This window comes from Gnatocerus cornutus, unplaced genomic scaffold (assembly GCF_029298725.1).
Source record: "Gnatocerus cornutus isolate USDA-ARS CGAHR unplaced genomic scaffold, icGnaCorn1.1 ctg00000344.1, whole genome shotgun sequence".
NCBI lineage: Eukaryota > Metazoa > Arthropoda > Insecta > Coleoptera > Tenebrionidae > Gnatocerus > Gnatocerus cornutus.
Window position 1 is genome coordinate 18,356 of NW_028275663.1, and position 10,814 is coordinate 29,169.

General features: G+C 41.4%; 1 non-coding gene across 1 annotated transcript; it reads right to left on the reverse strand.

Moving 5' to 3' along the window:
- Window positions 1-6,940: 6,940 nt before the first annotated feature.
- Window positions 6,941-7,060, reverse strand: LOC148165376 (5S ribosomal RNA). Its single transcript, XR_015771531.1, has one exon. It is a non-coding gene; the product is annotated as a 5S ribosomal RNA (ribosomal RNA).
- Between the last annotated feature and the right edge of the window lie 3,754 nt (window positions 7,061-10,814).

The following is a 10,814-nucleotide window of genomic DNA, read 5'->3' on the forward strand; positions in this document are numbered from 1 at the left end:
AAAATTGTTAATTTTACTTGTCTTATTTTAAATTTTAATTAGTTAAGATTTATGTCATTTTATAAAACATCAATAATTATCCGAGTGTGCCAAAACTCAACCGTCTAGCTAGTCAAGTTGCCGAGAAAAAGAGAAAAAAGACCCTCAACATTTCCAAAAGATGCAAAATCATAGTCGGCTATGAAAAAAATAATTTCCCACGCCCAATTTTGGACATCCCTGCGTTCGGTCTGTCAATAATCGCTGACGTCAGTGACGTTCTTGACATTTGTAATATTTCTCATTTGAGGTTATGTTTACTTTTGAGCATGATGATGAAAATCATTGATTTAAACTTGCGCAGAACGATTTATCTCGATCTTTTGAAATTGGAAACTAATCACAATGCATCAGGCAACGTTTTGGTGCAAAAAATGCGTAGGCACAAGGAAATGTGAGTAAAAACACTTGTTGAAAGTTGGTTATCACCAGAAAAATGATTGCAGATTGGTTTGCTATGAGGTGCAACTAGAATTCACGACTTCTTTAGAAATGTCACTGGTTTATTGGAAATGGAAATTCAGTGACACGTATGCAGTGAAGCGATTTGACTCATTTATGATGGCATTTACGTTAAAACAGTTATTTCAATTATGATGGAGACAGAATTATCTGATTTCATCCTTTTTCGGCAAACTTCTTTACTGCGCCTGTAAAATGTATGGTACTAGATACTTTTAACATTTTTCTTTTGTTTAATAATGTCATTAATCCAAAGTAGATGAAGCTCGAAGCTCCAATATGTGAACTGCCGTTGTCAAGAAGTCAAAATTGGTTCACAATACGTATGAAATCTAGGACGTAGTGCTGCTATCGAAAAATGCTGGTGCAGTCGGTATAGTTGGTATGCAAAAGTAACGAAGAATGCTGTATCGTTGAGTGGCTTAAAACCTACAAGAGCAACGGCAAAGACAAGCTTACCCATGTCAAAACGGAGTTTTGTGGTATTTAGTGGCTATGCGACTAATAAATTCGTATGTTTCAATTATGATTTGTAGAGACAAAGTCGAATCGACAAATGTAGGCACAATTCTGCACACTTTCAAGACCGCCATGCTAAAAGGTGTTATAAAGAAAGTTTCTTCAAGTCCAAATTGGTCGTACAGTACCATTAATATTCCGTTTCGAAAGATTAGCAAATGAAACTTTGAATAGGAAACCAACTAATGATACCAAGACGTATAAGTAATATGGAAATCAGATACATGTACTTACCGACAACTAAGCGGTTTTGGATCACCAAAAACGCATAATAGTGAGTTACATTTTCTAAGGTCATTGCAAATTGTAGGAACACTGTTTACATCTGATATTTCAGATTCGTGTTTTTGAACTGAATATGGTGCATGATGTTGCGAGTTGTATTTGTTGCTTCAACAAACCTTGCGAACTACCTAACGATCTAGGACCACTATACCCCTTCTATTATCATATGAAAAATGTGCTTGCACGGTATCAAGACAATTTCTCACTAAGAAAGAATAACGAGTCAAAGAAGTAGTGCAAGAAAAAAATGAAACAAAATGACAATGAACATCATTTATAACTGCGTTCTAATGAAAATTGCACACATGATATTTCTAACAAAGTATCGTCGGTCGACTCTTTCAATGGGATAATTCTTTAAACAACCAATTAATAACTTGGACGAGTGAAAAAAGACGAACAAGACTGAAAGCAACACACTGAAAATGATGCAGTACTTCAACACGGACTGTTACTTTCAATATTGAACCTGTTTTTTCTCAATGAACCGCCAAAAGATGCAAACATGTAAAGGACTCTTATTGACACCCTATCGTACCCTGCTGCAAGCATTAAGAACGATTGCAGAACGTTCTGGACGGTGTTGTTGACCACCATGAACGACTATGCCACTTGGATTCTTCTAACATGGGTGGATATGTTTGACGGACAGTAACCAAGCTGCTAAAAGTGCAAAACCCTGCTTGTTGATGAATTCGATGAAGAGTCGCCGCAACATTACATGGTAAGTGTTCAGCGAAGGAAAATGACTAGTATCATCGAAGCAATCGTTCCAGTTAAAAGCGAAAAGCGACAAGCGATTTGCTCGGACCAAGATACCGCAAATTCATTCTTCACCATCACAGAACATATCCAAAAACTTATGCTGCCCCTAATTGTTTGTGTCCATTTCGTTACAAGAAAGTTCAAGAAATGAGTTGCTAGTAAAAAAAAGCCAAATCTCATCGCATCGCCAACAAGCAAAATGGCAGTGACCAAACGCTTACAATATTCCAGCATTATTTGCACTTGTTATAAATGTTCAAAGTACAGACACATGTTGTAACAGTGTAAATATCTGATACATTTGTAAATTTTTGTACATTCGTTCATTACTATTGTAGAAAATATGGTGTTACATTGCTATAAAATTGTCACTGGTATAGTTTATTCACTGTTAAAACTTTGTACCTTACAATAAAATACCTTGTAACAAATTATTTGTTAATCAAAGTAAAGTAGTTTCCTGAAAAAGGACCAAATCTTGTGATCATCTAATTCTGTCTTCATCATAAATGAGATTACTGTTTTAACGCAAATGCAATCATAAATGAGTCAAATCGCTTCACTGCATACGTGTCACCGAATTTCCATTTCCAATAAACCTGTGACAGTGCTAAAGAAGTCGTAAATACTAGTTGCACCTCATAACGAACCATTCTGCAATCATTTTTCTGGTGACGACCAACTTTCAACAAGTTTTTCGCTCACATTTCCTTGTGCCTATGAAATTTTTGCACCAAAACGCTGTCTGATGCATTGTGATTAGTTTTCAATTTCAAAAGATCGGGATAAATCGTTCTGCGCAAGTTTAAATGAATGATATTCATCATCATGCTTAAAAGTAAACATAACCTCAAACGAGAAATATCACAAATGTCTAGAAACGATGCTCGGTTCAATGCATTGTGATTAGTTACTAAAAGATCGAGATAAAAAATCGTGAATGTGCATGTTTAAATCAATAGTCCTCATCATAATGCTCAAAAATAAACATAACCTCAAATGAATGTCACAAATGTCATGAATGTCACGGATTCATCAACAAGTCAGGGATGTCCAAAATCTAAACTCGCTGTAGAAGTCAATTGTTTCATAGCCGACTATCAGTTAGTATCTTTTGGAAATGTTGAGGTCCTTTTTTGTCTTTTTCTCGGCAACTTGACTTGCTAGACGGTTGATTTTTGGCACACGCGTATAATTATTGCTGTTTTATAAAATGACATAACTTTTAACTAATTAAAATTTAAAATAAGACAAGTAAAATTAACATTTTTAAGACAAGGATGACGCTGGTAATGTCACATCATCCTTACCTATTCAAGAAATTATATTTTAAATTTTGGAAAAATCCGTTCATAAATAACAAAGATATTGAGCCCGAAAGTCTTAGATGGGCCACCCTGTATAATAATGTTTCAAATAGTCTCAGTTAAAAGAAAATTTAATGTGAAAGAAAAAAGCAAAAGTTTATCGTTTTATGTAAGTACGAATTTTGTGAATAAATCACATAACCTAACTTTTTTTTTTTTTTTTTTTTTTTTTCAATCTCAAAAAGTTGCATGCGCGAACGATAAATTTTCAATTCGTTGGAAAATAATTGTGGTTCTGAAAAGAACCGATTTTTTTTTTCTTCTTTTAACACCTTCGAAGATGAAGAATTTGTTAATTCTAGATGGTCGGATCGGATGGATGGATGGATGGATGGAGGAAATTTAAGCCCTCTCGCCACGAATGCGTCTCGCCAATTGGATGTCTTTCGGCATGATGGTGACACGTTTGGCGTGGATGGCGCACAAGTTGGTGTCTTCGAAGAGGCCGACGAGATAAGCCTCGCTGGCTTCTTGAAGTGCCATCACGGCCGAACTTTGGAAACGGAGATCGGTCTTGAAATCTTGGGCGATCTCTCGGACGAGACGTTGGAAAGGCAGCTTGCGGATCAAAAGTTCAGTGCTCTTTTGATAACGACGAATCTCACGAAGGGCGACCGTACCGGGCCTGTAACGGTGAGGTTTCTTGACACCTCCGGTGGCGGGAGCGCTTTTTCTGGCCGCCTTCGTGGCCAACTGTTTTCTAGGTGCCTTGCCACCGGTAGATTTACGAGCCGTCTGTTTAGTTCTCGCCATCTCGGATACCGGATGAATCAAATGAAAAGAATTAACGTAGGTAGTGGCTTGCTTGCTTGCTTCGACCGAACGACCGACCGTACGTACGAACGTTCGAAAGTCAACTGAAAATTTTCGTCGCGCCAACGGCCGTTTTATAAACTCGATGAGTCATACGGCGACGCCATTGGTGGATTCGTTTTTAACGCGAGGTGGAGCTGCCGTAACTTATAAATAGTCCCGCGGAATGAAATTTTGACGTTAGTTCCATAACGAACTTGGTCGAAGCTACGTCGTTTTGTACGAAGAATTTCCTAATTTTATCAAGATGACCGGTCGTGGTAAAGGTGGCAAAGGATTGGGAAAAGGTGGCGCCAAACGTCATCGCAAAGTTCTACGCGATAACATCCAAGGTATAACGAAACCGGCGATCAGAAGATTGGCTCGTCGTGGTGGTGTGAAACGTATTTCCGGTCTCATCTACGAAGAAACCAGAGGTGTGTTGAAGGTCTTCCTCGAGAACGTCATCCGTGACGCCGTAACTTACACCGAACACGCAAAACGTAAGACCGTCACCGCCATGGACGTCGTCTACGCCCTGAAACGTCAAGGTCGTACCCTTTACGGTTTCGGCGGTTAATTTTATCATTTTATGACGTGTATCCGCATCCTCAGAGGAATAACAACAAACCCCCCGCAGGCAAGCAAACAAACAAACAAAAAAAAACGGTTCTTTTCAGAACCACAAAATAAATCAAACGAATTAAATATGTTGCTCAATTGTGTGTTTGTCTTCAAATCGAAATGAAAATCGTACGGAGTGAGTGATCATTTTAATTTGTGATCCAGGCGGCGACTTTGACAATTTTGACAGCAGTTTTAGGTTAGAATGACCATCGTTAAAAGAACGTTTTTGCCACGAAGAGTATATTTGAGGTTATGTCCAATATGGGGTAGAGTTACTCTCCTCAGACGTGACTTGAAACAAAATCTCATAGCAAATAAAACGATTGATTGTAGTATTACGGCTCACCGCTGACGACTGCTGCTGCAAGAAATTATCGAGACGGAGAGCACGTATAGGCGACCGGTGTGTGTGTGTATGTTCTTAACAGATTAATGTGCGAAATGTGAAGAAATTTACGACGAATCGGAATGTTTCTTGAATTAGATAATCAATAAATTATTATAGATAGAGTTGTCGAGTTCGTGCTTTAGTCGGGCATTGAATTTTTCTAAAAATTACGATGAAAAGTCGTAAAAATCATCTTTCTTGGTTGAATGTAATCGAAAATCTTCCGTTCAGTCTACGCTCGTATAATGAATTAATTGATCGGTTTAACTTTAAAATATCTAAAAGACTTTTTAACATGATTCTCATAGGTTGTTGTATTTTGGCGAAAAAATCAATTCGTTCGAGTTGAATTTTTGGCCCTGAGAAGGGCCGATGTGAAGATGGTTTTTATAAAAGTTTTTGTTTTTCGTTCGAGATGACGGCGGCGAAGAATTAAATTTAAGGCTTCTTTTCGGTCTTCTTGGGCAACAACACCGCCTGGATGTTGGGCAAGACACCGCCTTGGGCGATGGTAACGCCGGAAAGGAGCTTGTTTAACTCCTCGTCGTTCCTTATAGCCAATTGAAGATGTCTCGGAATGATACGGGTTTTCTTGTTATCTCTGGCGGCGTTTCCTGCCAATTCGAGAACTTCGGCGGCTAGATATTCCATTACGGCCGCCAAATAAACGGGAGCACCTGCACCCACTCTTTCGGCGTAGTTTCCTTTACGCAGAAGACGATGAATTCTGCCGACGGGAAACTGAAGTCCGGCACGACTGGAACGAGACTTCGCCTTTCCCTTCACTTTACCTCCTTTTCCTCTTCCGGACATGTTGTTATACGATATAAACAGCAAAACACCTACTGCGACTGACACGAAGCGCACTGACAAACGTACGGCTTGAAATAAATGCCGAACGCGGCGAAGGCTAGAAATTTATATGGTCGGTACAGCGCCATCTCGTTAGGGCAATGGTCGAACGACGAACTAAGGCGGAGCGCCTGTTTGTCGCTCGCTCGTTATAAATAGAGGGATTTTAGGTGTGCGGCGTTTTAGATCGAGTATACTCGTCGTAACGTGCACGTCGTGTCTGTCTCGTTTTCTGTTTTTAAACGTTTTTTTAACTCGACGACTAGAAGAGAATGCCACCCAAGACCAGCGGTAAGGCGGCCAAGAAGGCCGGAAAAGCTCAAAAGAACATCTCGAAGAGCGACAAGAAAAAGAAGCGCAGGAGGAAGGAGAGTTACGCCATCTACATTTACAAGGTGTTGAAGCAGGTCCATCCCGATACCGGTATCTCCAGCAAGGCTATGTCTATCATGAACAGTTTCGTGAACGACATCTTCGAACGTATAGCTGCTGAAGCCAGTCGCCTCGCTCATTACAACAAACGTTCGACCATAACCAGCAGGGAGATCCAGACGGCGGTGCGTCTTCTTTTGCCCGGTGAATTGGCGAAGCACGCCGTTTCTGAAGGAACCAAGGCCGTCACCAAATACACCAGTTCAAAATAAATCCTCCTCGAGCAGCTTGGAAGTTGGTTGGAAAAAAAAGAAAAAAAATCGGTTCTTTTCAGAACCACAAATTCAACTCGAACGAATTAAAAATTTTCGTCTTCATACTATATAAGTTCCTGAGAGAAAATATAAATAGTGAAAAATATATTTAAAAAAAGTTTGACATCAGAAATGTTAATAAAAAAAGAAAAGAGTAGAGACAACGGCACGCGGTGTTCCCAAGCGGTCACCCATCCAAGTACTGACCGCGCCCGACGTTGCTTGACTTCGGTGATCGGACGAGAACCGGTAGTTTTCAACGTGGTATGGTCGTTGCCTGGTAAAATTTTCCAAGATGGTACGTTGACGATTTTTTGTGATTGTTCGATCGTTTGGATGTGACATTTTTCGATGGTACACATGTCAGAAAATGTACAAGATTTAAAAGAAGAAAAAAAAAAAATTTTTTTTTGCGAGTCGTTTTTTAGTTTTTTTTTTGCGACAAAATGACGAAAAAAAAAAACTCGTATGAGGCGTTAAATTAAATTGTTCGTTTGACGATCTCAACGAGTCACTTGCGATTAACGTAATTTAAAATTTGAGAACTTACTTACTCACTTGCTTGCTTAGATGGAAATAGCACCCACTTGAAGTAAACGCCGACACGGACCGGAGATGAATAAACTCCGAACGGACGGGGTTAATTCATGAACTGACCGTAGTACGGTCGAAGGTTCGCCGCCGCCGCTACCTGCTTTCTTTCTTAGAACTGATAACAGAGTTGGTTTCTTTGTCTGTTCATTCATCGAAATTCCCACCACTCTGGCCGGGCCGGGCGGGGTGGGTGTGTGTTGTTTCATGATTTGTTCTCTTCTCGATTTATTCTTTTTCCGACGTCGTTCGATTCATAGAGATGTTTTCGTCGAAAGTGTGGTCGCGTTTACATTGCATTAAAATTTAATTTGTTCCAGTGCGACGATGAAACAAGAAAAAAGTTTCAAGTAAGTACGCACGCACGCACACCTACATATTTCATTTTTTAAATCTTTCGACGTTCGTAGTTTCTGCTCGAAATGTCGACTAATAGTAGGGAATGTTTTGTTGATTTGTTTGTTTTTCGTTTTTGAGAAGAACAAATGAAAATTTCGTTGGATTTCTGTCGACCGACGACCGACTGAAAATCCGCCGACATCGACGTAGTTTTATTTAGAGTGTCTGAAAAATGCAAACAATGCAAGATTTCCGTATTTTTGTTGGTTTGTGGTGTTTGGGGAGTTTTTTTTATGATTATAAAATGGTTTCGTCGAGAAAAATTGCTTCTTTCGCAATGAATTGGCAAGAAAAATTAAAAAACTCGTCCGTTCCCGTCGCTGGATGTTCGACGGTGGTCCGTCTGATTTTCCCTTTATTTTCGTAAAATTGACGAGAATTTCGCCGTCAAAACTGTTTTCGGTGATGTTTCGATGATGGGATTTCGTCGTGTGAGGTAATTTTTGAGGAAAAAATGTCGATTTTGCGAAAAAAGTCGTTCGAAAAGTCCGTTCGTCGTACAAATTCGTTTCTCATGGTCGAGTCCGAAATTGACATCGTTTTTTTTCCGACCTGTTCGTCAAGATCGTTTTCAAAAATCAACTCCTACGAAAGGCGAAGGTTTTATCTTCGTTCTTGAAAAAATTCGACCTTCTCGGACGTCATCTTCGACCGTTTGTGAATTTTTTTCCTACACTCTGCAGGTTCGTCGGTCGTCGCTCCGATCCGTGCTGCGTCTCTTTGCGAGGCGATTTTCGAAAAGATCGCACGTACTTTTCGACCGATTCGTTCGTGAAACTTGTAGAGGATGCTTCCAAGTTTGTCTGGTCGAAAGCGGAACTTTCCTGTTATTCGTGGAAAACGCGTAACGTCGGCGTCGAACTTGGATGTCATCTCCTTGTTTCGGAGGGTCTTTGTTCGAGTCGACGTTCGATCGGTCCTTGTTCGCTTTTGGAGGTCGGCTGGTCGTCCGGGAAAACTTGAGGTTATTCAGGAGGCCATCGCCGACCGAATCGCTCATGTTCCCGCACCCGGAGGCGGTGATCTTCGCGTAAAGAGAACGATGCCATCACGCGAAAGCTGTATTCGAGGCCCACTGAATTTTCTAACTCGACGAGAAGGCTCTCGTTTAGTCCGCGGTCCGCGCGTTTTCGAACGCGCCAACACTTTGACTTTGGCGCCCAATTCGTTCTGTAAAGTTCATTCGTTCTTTCACCGAAGAATAAGCCTACCTATAATAAAAAGAAAAAAACGCGCGCGCGATAGACGAAAATATGGCCGACGTAGAAAATCAAGCAGCTTCGACGGTCGCCGGTGCCACTTCCGGCTCCTCACCGGTGAAGAAGGAGAAGAAGCCCAAAAATCCGAGAAGCAAACCTTCTCATCCGCCCACTTCGGAGATGGTCACCAACGCCATCAAAGGCTTGAAGGAACGCGGCGGTTCTTCGTTGCAGGCGATCAAGAAATATGTCGCGGCCAACTACAAAGTCGACGCGGAAAAATTTGCGCCTTTCATCAAGAAGTACCTTAAGGGCGCCGTCGCATCCGGTTCGTTGGTCCAAACCAAAGGAAAAGGAGCTTCCGGTTCGTTCAAGTTGGCTTCTGCCGTCACCGGTGCAGCTAAGGCTCCGTCCGCCACGAAAAAGAGATCTGCCGCTGCGACCGCGTCGTCATCGGCGAAATCCAAGAAGACGGGCGTTGCTAAACGTTCCGTCGCGTCAGCGCCGACGTCCGCCGAAAAAGGATCCGCCTCAAAAGCCGGTAAGAAGGCCGCCCCCGCCGCTTCGGCCAAGTCTAAGAAAACTGCCGCCGAAAAGAAGAGCGTCGCCGTATCGAAGGCTAGAAAGGCTGCGTCCGCTCCCGAAAAGAAAGCCAGCGCCGCCTCCAGATCGCCCGTCAAACCCAAGACGCCATCGAAAGCGAAGAAATCCAACAAGGCCGGTCCAACCAAGAAACCGAAAGCGCCGAAACCGAAAACGGCCAAAGCCGTCACCGTCAAAGCGAAAAAAACCGCTTCACCCAAGAGAAAGAAGTGAAAAGTCGACGACGATGATTTAATTTTTTCAACGACGACGACGTCCTGGTGGTTTCGGGAACGTGCTCCGATCGTATATATCGACGTAGGGGCACCATCGATACAAATAAATGGCCCTTTTCAGGGCCACAATTATTTTCAAGAAACGAACGAAAGATTCGCTTGGACAATGCACATTCTGTTGAGGAGATACATACTTTCATTTGATTTTCTTGTCTATTCATTTGACTGTCGAAACAGTGTTATTACAAAGAATGATAAACTTTATTATATAATAATGTTTCAAATAGTCTCAGTTAAAAGAAAATTTAATGTGAAAGAAAAAAGCAAAAGTTTATCGTTTTATGTAAGTACGAATTTTGTGAATAAATCACATAACCTAACTTTTTTTTTTTTTTTTTTTTTTTTTCAATCTCAAAAAGTTGCATGCGCGAACGATAAATTTTCAATTCGTTGGAAAATAATTGTGGTTCTGAAAAGAACCGATTTTTTTTTTCTTCTTTTAACACCTTCGAAGATGAAGAATTTGTTAATTCTAGATGGTCGGATCGGATGGATGGATGGATGGATGGAGGAAATTTAAGCCCTCTCGCCACGAATGCGTCTCGCCAATTGGATGTCTTTCGGCATGATGGTGACACGTTTGGCGTGGATGGCGCACAAGTTGGTGTCTTCGAAGAGGCCGACGAGATAAGCCTCGCTGGCTTCTTGAAGTGCCATCACGGCCGAACTTTGGAAACGGAGATCGGTCTTGAAATCTTGGGCGATCTCTCGGACGAGACGTTGGAAAGGCAGCTTGCGGATCAAAAGTTCAGTGCTCTTTTGATAACGACGAATCTCACGAAGGGCGACCGTACCGGGCCTGTAACGGTGAGGTTTCTTGACACCATCCGGTGGCGGGAGCGCTTTTTCTGGCCGCCTTCGTGGCCAACTGTTTTCTAGGTGCCTTGCCACCGGTAGATTTACGAGCCGTCTGTTTAGTTCTCGCCATCTCGGATATCGGATGAATCAAATGAAAAGAATTAACG